This window comes from Notamacropus eugenii, chromosome 1 (assembly GCF_028372415.1).
Source record: "Notamacropus eugenii isolate mMacEug1 chromosome 1, mMacEug1.pri_v2, whole genome shotgun sequence".
NCBI classification, from domain to species: domain Eukaryota; kingdom Metazoa; phylum Chordata; class Mammalia; order Diprotodontia; family Macropodidae; genus Notamacropus; species Notamacropus eugenii.
The window spans coordinates 713495223-713508476 of NC_092872.1; the positions used below are offsets into that span (position 1 = coordinate 713495223).

At 42.9% G+C, this 13254-nt stretch overlaps 1 protein-coding gene across 1 annotated transcript in view; it reads left to right on the forward strand.

The window, feature by feature from the left end:
• Positions 1-13254, forward strand: part of FA2H (fatty acid 2-hydroxylase) — an 87101-nt gene that overhangs the window by 62904 nt on the left and 10943 nt on the right. The window lies entirely within an intron of this gene.

The window sequence follows — 13254 nt, forward strand, 5'->3', positions numbered from 1 at the left end:
GCATTCACAAATAAATTTAATCTGAAGTAGAATGTGGAAGCATATGAAAGGCCCTTTAAAAAGGAAAAGGCTTGGTACAGATGAGGTTTTCCTGGTTCTGTCCATCCAACTTCCCCCTTTTCCTGATTCCCTCCTTCTACCCACAACATTGTCTTTCCCTTCAGTCTGTTCCCCAACCTGGAACTTTATTTGGCTGCCGCAAGCCTGACAGGTTCTTTCCATAACAATAAAATGTAGGGCAAGTAAAGTGAGCCAAGGGTGGAACCCAGAGATCAGCGTAGGGAGCTGAGAATTGCCCATGGTCAGAGCCTGGGGTGCTTCTAAACCCTGATTTCCTGGAAGTCCTTGGCTAGAGGTGGAGTGAGTTGGAGTAGATAGGGAACCCCTGGCATGGTACCAATACTCACATTTACTGGCATCCCCCCTGGCATTGGTCCCCTGGGCATCTGCTGGACTACATCAGACCCCAGGTTTGGTCCCTCCCCTGGCTGGGCCTCCAGACAGCCCACAGCTGGAGGCTGTAGTTATTGGGCACTGGGAAACTCAGCCCACCTACAAAGAAAAAGATTCTGCTTTGGGTGTCATGCTTTCCCTCTAGCTTTCCCCATGCCTGGAGTGCCCTCTCTTCTCACCTCTGCCTCCTGGAGTCTCTGGCTTCCCCCCAGATTCTGCTCAGATCCGATTCTCAGCGAGGCCTGACCCAGTCTCCCCACCCCCAGCCCCTGCTACCCTCATCACTTCTATGCAGATCTTGTATGTTCTTCCTCTCCCTTTTGGTCTGGGAACTCCCTGAAGGCAGGAGCTATGGTTTTTTTACTTTTCTTTGCATCCCTAGCACTTAGTGCTTAATAAATATCTCTAAACTGATGGACAATTCTGCTCCCCAATACTAGCCTTTTTTTTGTTCCCTACCCTTCCTCTGCTGTCTTTTCCAGCCTTCCTCCTGTGTCCAGAAGACAGGATATTTTCCCATGTTTCAGATTTGAGTTTGCTAGAACAATTGGCTCTTCTAGCTCCTGACTCATTCTGCCGTAGTGTTAATTGTCAAGGGAAAGGTTCTGTCTCCTCCCTCATCCTTACAACATGGGGTTTCCCATGCAGGGAGCTTCGAAGGAGAACCTTCAAGTTGGTAGTCTCTGTATCCTGCCTTTCTCCTTTACCCTGCCTTTTGCCTCCCTCCCCCTTTTGGCTTCCTAACAATGCCCTTCTGGCTGTTGACCGTTGTTACTGCCCTGCCCACTCCCAAAGGCCCTTTCCCCCAGTGCCCTAACTTCTGCTGGGAGCCACATTCTTGACATAGCTCTCTCTGCCCCCCTTTCTTCCCCCCTCCGCTTTGTAGCTGGGGCCCTAAAGCCCTTGTGGGATCTGAAAAAGGTGAGTGAGGGCCAGGAGATGGTGGAGGAAGATAAGGGCTGGTTGAGGAAGGGGCTTGGATCAAAGCAATATTGACCTGGCTCTGTTGCCCTGATAGTTTGCCCAGTCCACTTGCATAGGTCCCTTTGCCCTGCAAAAGACACTACCTCCATGTCTGACCTGGAGCTCACAGTACTGCCTAGGCAGATTTCAGATGCCAAGGGGAGTGTCACCTAGAGACCTGGAGGGAGGAAGTTTCTTCTGCATTTCTTCCTCTTTCAATAGACACTGTCTCTTGTTGCCTGACTTTACCTGGGACCCCTCTCCCCTGAGTTGGGCTGAGCTGAACTGCCTAGATGAAGTCTCTTGAGGAATCTCGGAGAGCAAACCCCCACGAGACACTCAATTTCTTGTCCTCTTTCCCCTTCGCACCCCCATGTTGAGAACCAGAGATGTCTGCACATGTCAGCTTATATAGATTCCCAGACTCACTGAGTAGAAAGAGACAGGCACAAGGAGATGCAGCCTCAGCCTGAGGAAAAAGGGAGCTTTAATTAGAAGGTCATGGGACACAACCAGTCCTTGGAAAGATTGGGAAGTAAGCAAAATCTGTTTTGTTTTAAAACATATTTTATTGATGCCTATTGTCTTTATATCACAGTCATTTAAATCTCTACCCCTCACCCAGCCCACAATGCTGAACCCCTTCTGCTGTGATAAAATAAGCCAATTAAACAAAAACAGTTACTTCATTTACAATGTATGCTGCATTCTGTCCTCATTTTCTTCTGAAAATTTGATTGATATAGCACTGACTAAGTAAAGTAATTTAGATAATATCATTTCTATTATTTTGGCCTTACCTATCCATGAACAATTCTCTCCTCCCTCCACACTCCCCCCCCCCCCCAGTTGTCTAGGTTTGTATTTTTGCAGTGTGTTTCACAGTTAAATTCACATAGTCCCTGGGTGAATCTTAGAAGACATGCTCCCAAATATTTTATAACTTTTATAGTTATTTTAAATGGAATTTCTTTTTCTAGCCTTTCTTGATGGGTTTTGTTGGCTATTCATAGGAATGCTTATAATTTATGTAAATCTATCTTCTGCAACTTTGCTGAAGTTATTATTTCAGTTAATTTGGGTTGACTCTCTAGGGTTCACTAAATACATCATCATATCACCTGTAAAAAGCAATCATTTGGCTTCTATTTGCCTGTACTTATTCCTTCAATTCCTGTTTTTTTATCTTACCCGCATTTCTAGCACTTTGTTAAGTAGGAGAGGTTGTAACGGGTGTCCAGGAACAGAGATTTTCTAAAGCACCTTCTGTTTTTCCTCAGTCTTACCCATCAGTTCCAGGTGCCTTCATGTCTTCATCCTTCCTACCCCCCTTTCCACCACTGAAATTTCCTGTGTTGGAATTAGCCTGCTAGCCATCGCATTGCAATAGGAGATAAATCAATCCATGCTAAGCTAGGAGATACAAGTGATGGACAAAGAAGCAATTAGGAGTCAGAAGGCGAGTGCTAACATCGACTCTGAAACTAAGTAACTGTGCAGCTTTGGAGTGAATGAATGAACAAAAAATATTCCTTAGTCACTTACTGGGAGCCAAGCTCTGTGTTAAGTGCTAAGGATACAAAGAGAAAATCAAGATGGTCCCTGCCCTTAAAGAGCTTACATACTAATGGGGAGAAAGCTTTCCTAGGAAATTTCAGCAGCTAGTCAAATGGAATAGTGGTCCTCAGAGTGCAACTGCAAAGCAGATGGTAATTCATCTTCTTTAGTGCCACTGATAAAAACAAATATATCTGTTTCTGATACTAAATGATTTAGTGGTGCCCAGGACTTTGGCGATGAAAACATTTTCTTGGGTTTTCAGTAGTTGCTGAGGAGGAAAGGGCTGAAGCACATACTGGTTACCAGATTGGATTTCCACAAAGGTTGTTTACCGGGATGACTGGTTGGAAGCAGACAGGAGTGAGGGAATGGCAGGGCGCAGTGTCTGAGTGCTGCTATTCTCAGGGCTCTAGGGCTTAGCTGCCTGTCAGTGCCCATGGGTGGGCAGTTGGTATTGGTGGAAATGAGGCATGAGGTATAGCCACTGCAAGGGCATAAAGACACAGGAGACTATTGTGTGTGAGGACCCGAAAAAAGGCCAGGGGTATTTCGTCCATAGAGTGTGGGGGAAGGGGAGGAGTGTGTAAGAAGGTAAGTTGGAGCCAGGTTGTCAAGTTAGGTTTAAATGCCAGGCAGAGCACTTGATATTTGATCCTAAAGGCGATACACTTTAACATCTGCAAACAGACATCATTTGTAATAAACATCACCATCTAGAATGATTATCCCAACATCCCAGGGACCATTGATATTACAACCACATTAGCACTGTAATGTCTCCCTTCAGTGGCTACTTCAGTGGCTAGAGGTCTAATTGACATGTGGGACAAATCTATCATATGCATACATTGTGATGGCATAGATGTATTTGTAACTGAGATTTAGCTAAGTGCACACCCAGCCTTTGAACTTCTCTATGCTGACCTATTTCAAAGCCAGTAATTGAAGATTGTAAATGGTTGTGTCCAGTGATGGCAGTGACAAAAGCATCTCGTCTCTGAGGACCATTGCTCTGTTGCAGGCTGCTCCCAAGGCTTCCAGGCTAACATCCGTAGGCAGGACAAAGGACTTGTGTGGCTCTATAGGCTAGCCTTGGTGAATGTGTGAGGCGGCTGACCAGGCTTTGAAGAGTTGGTTCATGTTTGCGAGTCCAGCATGCTTGAAATTGTTTCAGCTGTTTCAGCACAAATTGAACTGTCTTGCCTTTGTGCTTTTGGTCCTCCTCAATCATAAATCTAAAAGTGAGATGAGGCAGTGGTTTCACAGTAATAGTTTAATTAATAATAATGATAACTAACATTGATACAGCATTTTAAGGTTTTCAGGGGTGTTTACAAATATTATAACATTTTATGCTCACAAAACCCCTTAGGGTTATTATCCTCATTTTACAGATAAGGAAACTGAGGCAGACAGAGGTTAAATGACTTGCCTGGGGTCACACAGCTAGTTAGTGTAAGCAGCTGGATTTGAATTTTCATAGTTTCTGCTCTATAAATTCAATACTGAAACTCTGGCCATACCTGGCAGAAACCTAGAGCATGTTGAATTCTTGGCATCGTATACTTCAGTTCCCTTGTTCAAAATCTGGTAGTGAATACGTTTGTATTTTCCATTTCTTTTTCCATACTGCTACTATAGGTAATAGATAAAGACTGCTGGACTCATATGATAGCATAGACCAATAGTTCTTTTGGATACATTCTATCACAGATGAATCTCAAAAAGTCTGATAATCAGTTGGATGGATTCTGTGAGTAGCTTCCCAGGCACATCACGCTCTATCACATCCTTGCAGCAAGAATCCACCTGTCCTCCTGAACCTATCTCTCAACTGATCTTTCCAATTTTCCAGTACTGAAGAGTCACCAAAGTCAAACTCCTTAGGCCAAATTGGGTGACCCAAGACTCTTGCAATGTTCTCTGCTACCACTTTCTTCTGTCCTCCTGTAAGCTTCTGCTCATTTTGTATGGATGGTCAAAATGTTCAGGTATCAATTCTCAGCTTGTTGCTTGCTAATATCTTTAGTAATGTCAATTCTAGAACTCCAGAGATGGTCCAAAGATATGACAGAACAATATTGTCCACCTTCATTATCACACTAACTTCCTCAGTAAACTGAATTTGATTAAACTTGCTCTGATTTGTCCCAAGTATGAATCATCTTATCATTCAGTCCACCAAGTCTTAGCTCTTTCATGGCCCAAGCTCCTCAGTGGTAATATGACCAAAATACAATGGTTCTGTGGAATTTGTTGCCAACACAGCAAAACACTGCCCACTTTCAATTTTCACCATCACTTCACTACAGGGTCCTGTGTATCTAGATAGTTTGGGTCATAAACAACTAACAATGAAGTTGGGTCTACTGTTTTCAGGGTCACTCCATCCCTGCTCCTCCACTTGTTTCCAGAGGCCAGAGGCCATGTAGAAGATGGCAGTTTCTGCCAGCCAAATTCAGTGTTTGCCTCTTAAATGCATCTAACATATGAGTGGCTACCTAGAACAAAGGTATAGTGGAAGGAAGTTCATCCTCTTCAGCCATACTCTGCTGGTGGTGCTCTCTCCTCAGACTGCTGTGAACCCTGACCCTCTGATCTTGTATCTATCCAAGCAAAATAGTTTCATATTTCAGCAAGTTTTCTGTAGATGTCCATTTTCAAGTCTAGGTGACTAGTGGAAATCACTGGCTTTTAATGCTGTGGTGAATAAACAAAACAATGTGTTAGAACCAGTTGACATTATAAACTCTTGTTTTGGCTTCCTCCTCATAACTTCATATTTGTTTTTACTCTTAATTGTAACTGACCATCAATTTCACTTCTTTTCTTCCATGGTCACCAGCACTGCTGTCACCTCTTTACTTCTTATAGACATTTACCAGCTATGAGACCCAGGAAAATCATTTAACTCTTATCTGCCTCAGTTTCCACATCTGTAAGATGGGGATAATACCAGCATCTGCCTCCCAGAGCTCTTGTAATGTCCAAATGAGATAATATTTGTGCCATTTTTTGTAAATCTCAGAGTAGTATGTGAATGCTGCTTATCATTGTTAGTGGCATTGGTTGTTATTTTAGACCTTTATCCACTTGTGCTCTTCTAGCCTTGTCTGCTTCTTGAATTTATACTTTTTCACTTTCTACCATCCTCTGGAATAAAGGCGTTACCCATACCACAAAGCCAAAGGGTCCCTTCCGTCTTTGCTGAATTGTATTTATCTGGAAACTTACACATGCCAAATGCAGGGACTAGGTACTGCATGTCTTCACAGACTTCGCCATGAAGGAATGTCAAAATTTGCATTCTTCTGGCTCTGGCCAAATAGGAAAGCTTGCCCTGGAATGCTTTCTAGCAGATTACCTGTCAATCAGTAAGCATTTGTTAAGTGCCTGTTTTGTGCCAGGCACTGTGCTAAGCACCAGAGATACAAAAAGAGGCAAAAGACAGTTTAGCTCACAATCTAAGCAAAGGCAATCTAAGCAAAGAAAACATGTGCAAACAAGCTATATGCAGGAAAAAATAAGATATAGTTAACAGAGGAGAAGCACTAAAAGTAAGGGGACTTGGGAAAAGGCTTCATGCAGAAAGTAGGGTTTTAGTTGACATTTGAAGAAAGCCAGAGAAACTAGGAGACAGAGATAAGGAAGGAGACCATCCCTGGCACAGAGGACAGGCAGAACAAATGCCCAGAGCTGAGAGTTGGAATGTCTTATTTGAGGAACAGCAAAGCTATCTGCCTTGTCAGACTCAGGACCTTGCCAGTTCTAGAAGTCTTGGTACAATGGCCTGCCCACACCTATAGGGAATCTTTCCCCAGAGGATATAGGCTCCTTTCCTGAGAAGAGTCCCAACTTGGACTATGATTAGTTTCCCTGGAATGTGGAAGTTTATATGGTTCTCTGTCTGTAGGAGGATCATCTTTCCCTGACTTAATTTTATTCTTTAGTTTGTCCACAGGTAGGCATTCTCTGCCCATCATATCTGTTACTTTTTTCATCAGCTCCTCCTCTTCAGAGAGAGATATAATGATCAATTTCCAGGTCCCATTATTGTATCAAAGATTTTTGAATGATCATTAATAGGTTCATAAGAAACAGACTGAAAAGGGAAGAGCCCCAAATTTGAACTTATTATTGATGACTCGTATGTCTCTCTAAATCTTTTGTAGGTCCCCTCAATGTTTTGAAAATGTCTTTATTTTTATACCCAGAATCTGCTTCTAGGATTAAAGAATTATCTCTTTGTGTTTTCCTCTCCATTAATTCGCACCATTTTCCTAAAATTTTGACCTCCATTTTGCTCGATTTAATTAAAATTTTGTTACCAAGTGTAAACAACAGTAGCTCCAGGGTGTACACCAACAGTTTGTGTGTGAAAGCCAGCACTATTCAGGAAGTCAGCACCATGAAAAGGCAGGCAGCGGTGTTGTCAGCAGCACACAACTAAAAAGCTTATCAATAACATTCACAAGCACAACACATCTGGAATCCTATGAAATAATGTTGTTCAGTCATTTTCAGTCATGCCCGACTCTTCATGACCCCATTTGGTTTTCTTGGCAAAGATACTGGTTTGCCATTTCTTTCTCCAGCTCATTTTACAGATGAGGGAACTGAGACAAACTGTATTAAGTGACTTGCTCAGGGTCACACAGCTAATGTCTGAGTCCAGATTTGAACTCAAGAAGATGAGTCTTCCTGACTCCAGGCCTAGCACTCTATCCATTGTGCCACCTAGCTGCCTCCTGAAATACAATAAGTATCATAAAAGGGGGAAATTCCACAGAGGAAAAAATTAAAATCAAAACCTGAACTAGAACTAAATAATTCCCTATGGATAAGAAAATTTTCAAATTTAGAATCAGAAAAAAAATTCAGGAAAAAAAAAGAAACAACTTCCAAAATAAAATTCAGTTACAAACTTGGAAACACAGGGGGAAAAAATCGAGAGTAAGCATCACTAGTTATGAGTCCTGTGCATCAACAAGAAACAAATCAAAATAACCACAGATGAGGAACCCCATGTGTAAGAACTGTACATGTACTACATAGGACATTTTTTGTGTACACTGAACTCTTGACACATTTCATGTTGTGTCTCAACGTAACCAGTCCAAACTAGTGTCTAAGCTGCCTTCCTTAAGCTTACAGAAAGGCAGTGTGTGTTACTATATTAACTATCCAGCAAGAGGATATAATATCTGAGTTGTTCACCTTGTAGCACTCAACTCACACTACCAACCAGGTAGTCTTATTGGAGTTTCTCTGGCACATGGTTGAGAGATCCTTCCTCTCTACCACAGCCCCACAACTCCAAGTGTCTAAGTAGTTTAAAATCTACATCGTCTGGAAGGATAAAATACTGTATTTTGTAAAGGCAGTTGTAAATAGGAAATCTATGGTTCCATTCCCAGCACACATCTGGAATTTCTTTTCTCTCTGAAATAGTGTCCTCCATTTACAAGACAAAGGCACAAAGGCATGTGATCACATAATTTATTAAACATAGCAAAAATGAAAGAAAAGTCAAACCTTTTTAAGGAGGGCTTTGCAAACTGCATGTCCATTGGTGGTGGTCTGTGTGGTTATTTGTCCTTCCTAGCCTAATTGTAACACCTCCAGGGGCCCCACGCGTTCTCTCTTCCAGAGCAAAGGGGAAAAAAAGTAATCCCCACCTGTATAAACATTCCTATCCTCTTGAATAGATTCTTGCCTTCTATGTGACATTGGCTACCATCGGTGATCAGACTCCCAGTGAGGGGGAGAATCACAATAAACCACAATTCACACTTATTTTATTTAAGTTATCATCAATACAACCTTGGACCCCAGAGAAAAAAAAATCATAATAATTCAATTGGATAAGCAGGCACAGTGTGAATACAGGTTGTAGATAGCAGCATGAAATGAAGTTTAACTGAAAGGATTATCACTAGATAGAGGAATAAGAGTGAACAGGTCACCAAGAAAACTCAAATGTTTTCTTCTCAAGCAATTCATCAACAGATGTTCATTGAAGCCTACTAGGTGTTTATGCTGTGAAGCATGATACATAGGCCTTGCCTTTACATTCTAATTGGAGAGACAAGATCGTGGAGTTGAGGGCTACAGAGGACAGTAATTATCTAGTTCAAATTCATTTGACAATTATGTGAAAATGACCAGCCTAAGATCACACCAAGCATGGCCAAGACTTGAACTCAAGTCTTTGGACTCCAGAGCCAGAGTTCTTCTGTTATACCATGCTGCCTCTTTGGGTAAAGTAAGAGCTAGATTGAAATAGTCATCTAAAAATATCTGTTCCTTGGTTGCTACTTACTATCTCGGTGATCTTCAACAAGTCATGTCCATTCTCTGGCCCTCAGTTTCCTCCTGTGTAAAATGAGGAAGCTGAACTAGATGCCTCCTAAGGTACTGTCCACCTCAAAGTGCTATTGCAGTTTAGAGGAAAGATTCTTAATCCACTTATAGCTTTAATAAAGGACCTTGGTTTCTTGGACCAAAGGTCAGGAATTACTGCTGTGCTGTGCTGTGCTGTGCTGTGCTGTTTGGAGATTTCCACTTTACTTCCCACCCCCAACACAAATTGCCATCCCTGGTTTCATCACCTTCCTGGAGAAGAATGTCTTGAGCTATCAGAATATCCAGACTCTAAGGGATGCTTTGGAAAGCAGAGCTGACATAGAGGTGCCCCATTTTCTTTTGTTGACCTTAACTGCCTCTAATTTTCTTAGGAATATTCAGATTTTTCCTAGCCCTGGTACTTATGGAAATAAGCTACTCTATACTGCGTGAGGATAGCCTTTTCCTCAGTTCAGTAGTGACCTGTAGATTAGGGAGAAAGGAAGAAAATGCATCATCCTAGATCTGTGATCCTAGGAATGGGAAGAGATTTACCTTACTTCATCCTTTGTAGGGATACTGTCCACTATCTAGACTCTCTCCTGGGTTTGTTTGGTTTTTTTGTACCAGTCAGTGTCTCCTTCCCATAAGGCTGTCATGGCTCACTACCTGTCCAGTCTAAAAGTTGCTACTTCCACTTTTCTGGTCTACCATCCAGTAGGATTTTACCCCAGCATTATGCTGCCATTAAAGCACTGTCATCTAAACCACATTGAAGGAAGAGAAGAATTTCTAGAGATGGAGATTGATGAGGGGTTGATTTTAGACATAAGGGGCCCCGAATTCAAGCACAGAACAAGACCAGGGAAGAGCTGATGATCCAGTGTGGACAGAACTTGTAGCCCATAAAGAGGAATCATGTCCAGTATGGCCGGTATAATTGTATGGAAAACTATAAGTTGGGAAGATTTCCCTAACCTTGGAAGGCAGGCAGGCAACAAGTATTCATTAAGTGGTTAGAAAGGGCCAGGTACTGTGCTTGGAGTACAAGTACAAGCCAAAAAAGAAAGACAGTCCCTACCTTCAGGGAGCTTGTATTCCAAAGAGGAAAGATAACCTGTAAAAGGGAACTGAAAATCTGGGGAAGGAGGAGGCATCTGCGTGGGATGGACATGGTGGTAAAGTCCCTGAAATCAGCTGTACAACAGATAGAGAAAAGAAGCGTAATTGGCTTGGTCCTTTGTCGGAAGTGGAGGCCACAGAAGAGTTTACCCAGTGAGAGAAGGGAGACAGCAGAAGAGAGATGTTCCAGGGTGACCAGGTACATGGAGGAGTCTGAAGAGACAGAATCACCTGTAGTAGGGAAAGTCAAGAAGTCGGGGTGGTTGAGGAGAGGTTTGGGAAGTTATGGTTCAGAACTGTGCCTCCCAGTGCCCTTTGGTACTCAGGGAAAGGGTCACAAATTTGTTGGAAGGGGGTGGAAGTGGGAGGCGTGACAAATTGGGTGGGGAGAGGCAGATGAGAATTGGTGTAAATACTACATTCAACCACTGCTTTCTTCATAGAAGAGAGGTGAAATGACTTGAACTGGAATCCCAGCTCTGCTGCTTCTCTATGACAAACCACATAACCTTGGGTCAAACCCCTTTTCCCTCTGGACCCAGGTTTCCTAATCTTTAACTTAAGGCAATTAGATGCAGTGCTCTCTGGGGTCCCTTTGACATTTTGTGATTCTGTAAGGACACCCAGTCCTTTTTCCTAGCACTTTCCAGGGACCCCTATTAGAAACAGAATGCTCAGTTGTGAACGATAAATATGGTTGACCCAACGTGATATGCCTGATGTTCTGTTTTGTTGTTCAGTCATTTTTCAGTTGTGTCTGACTCTTCATGACCCTATTTGGGGTTTTCTTGGCAAAGATACAAATGAGGAAACTGAGGCAAATACAGTTAAGTGACTTGCCCAGGGTAACACAGATCCAGTCTAAGGCTGGATTTGAACTCAGATCTCCTGACTCTAGGCCTGGTGATCTATCCACTGTGCCACCTAGCTGCCCTGCTGTGTTCTGTAGGAGATAATTTGTCCCATCTGGTGGTATCCTCCAAGGCTCCTCCCAAAAGGCTACCTGAAATGGGAGATTCCATAGCTGGAATCCTTTTGTGTAAACCTTGGATGTCTTATCCATTGGACCTTGCTCCATCTCCAGAAAAGTAGCAATTCATCATGTGATTATCCCAGCCCATGGGGGTGTCAGGTACGTTGGTATGCCAATCTGTGGTGGCCTCTGGGGCAGGGGGATATCTGGCTGGCACCTTGCTCCTCACTGAGTACCACATTTCTTTACCCTGGGCCTGGCAGAAAAGTAACACTGACAGGGGCCTCACTGTGGTCGCTTTGACCAGATCAAGAGCAAGCTGTGGGACTGGGGGCCAGACCTGGATCTGCTCACAGCCAGAGGACAGCTCAACACCTTCGTCCCCATGACTCCTCCCTGTCCATCCCTTCTAACCGAGCACCAAGTCCTGTCCAATGCCTCCTGTGATAATAACAATAATGCAACTAGCATTTACATAGCATTTACTGCAGGCCAGCTGCTGTGTTATCTCATTATCTCGTGGAATCCTGTGGAATGTCTGTTCTGCCATTTTCCTCCTTTCCATCACCACAGCTCCCCTCTGCTTCAGGTTTTCATCATCTCTCTGGAAAAGCCTCCTAACTGGTCCCTGGGCCTTCTACACATGGCAGTCAGTGGAATCTTCCTCCAATACCTTCTCTTTGAGTCAAAAGTCTTCAGTAGTACTAGTTTGGTGTCTAAGGTGTGTTCACCAAGTCCTGCTAATGTAGTGTCCAAAGTCTTCTCACTCCCACTTTATAGCCAGAATCTCAGGGAATCTAAGCTCAGGCTTGTCCAGGGTCACGTGACTGGCACGCTTGAACCAAGATCTACTTGAATTGAAGACCAATGCTTTTTCCCATACACTGCACTTATTCCTTAAGTAAACAAGAACCTTTTGCTTGTAAAATAAAGTTCAGTTTCCTCACTTTGGAATCTGGCTTTCAAGGCCTACTAAGATCTAATCTCAGACTTATCATCCAAACTCATCTCCCACTGCGGGAGCAGCCTTCTTCTCTAGTCAGTTTGGCCTATTTGATACTTCCTATCATTGACACCTCTAACTTTTGTTGTACAGTTCTCCTCTCACCTGGAGTGTCTCCCCCGACCTCTTCACCCATCTTAGACTAAGCTCCTGATTGGCCTTTCCCTTCCCTGTGCACTTCTAGTACTCAGGGTCTGTATTATTCATCTTTAAGAGTTTGTTGATTAAATTCTTTAGTCTTTAATTTTTAAAATATTATGTTTTATTGATTTTTTTTTATTTCTACATTATAATCATTTCTGGATAAGACCCTCCCTACCCACGCCTTTCTTTGTTAAAAAAAAATAAGCAAAATCAACCCCCACAGTAACTACATCTAAGAACACATGCAGCATTCTACACCCACAGGTTCCCCCAACTCTGCTACAAAAGGAAGGACGTGAGATTCCTTGTCTGCATTCTTCATTTTGCTACTTAGGGGACAATGCTAGACTATACATATGATTAGCCATCTTACCTGTATCTGCTTCATCTTTCTAAATGGAAGTATAAACTCTGGGAGTGCAGGATAATCACTGCTTAATCTTCTCTGGGTCCTATGGTGTCCAGCATGGAGCTAGGCTAAAGTACCAGCTCCTTAGCTTACCATGTCAACCTCTGCCCAGTTTGGCTCCAACCTACTTTTCTACTTTATTTTCCATCACTTCTCTTCAAGCATTCAAGTCCAGCCAGACTGAACAGGTAGCTGGTCACTAAATTCATCACTCAGTCTCCTATTTCCATAACCTGGAATATATGACTTCCTAATCTCAACCCTTTAGAATCCTTCTCTCAA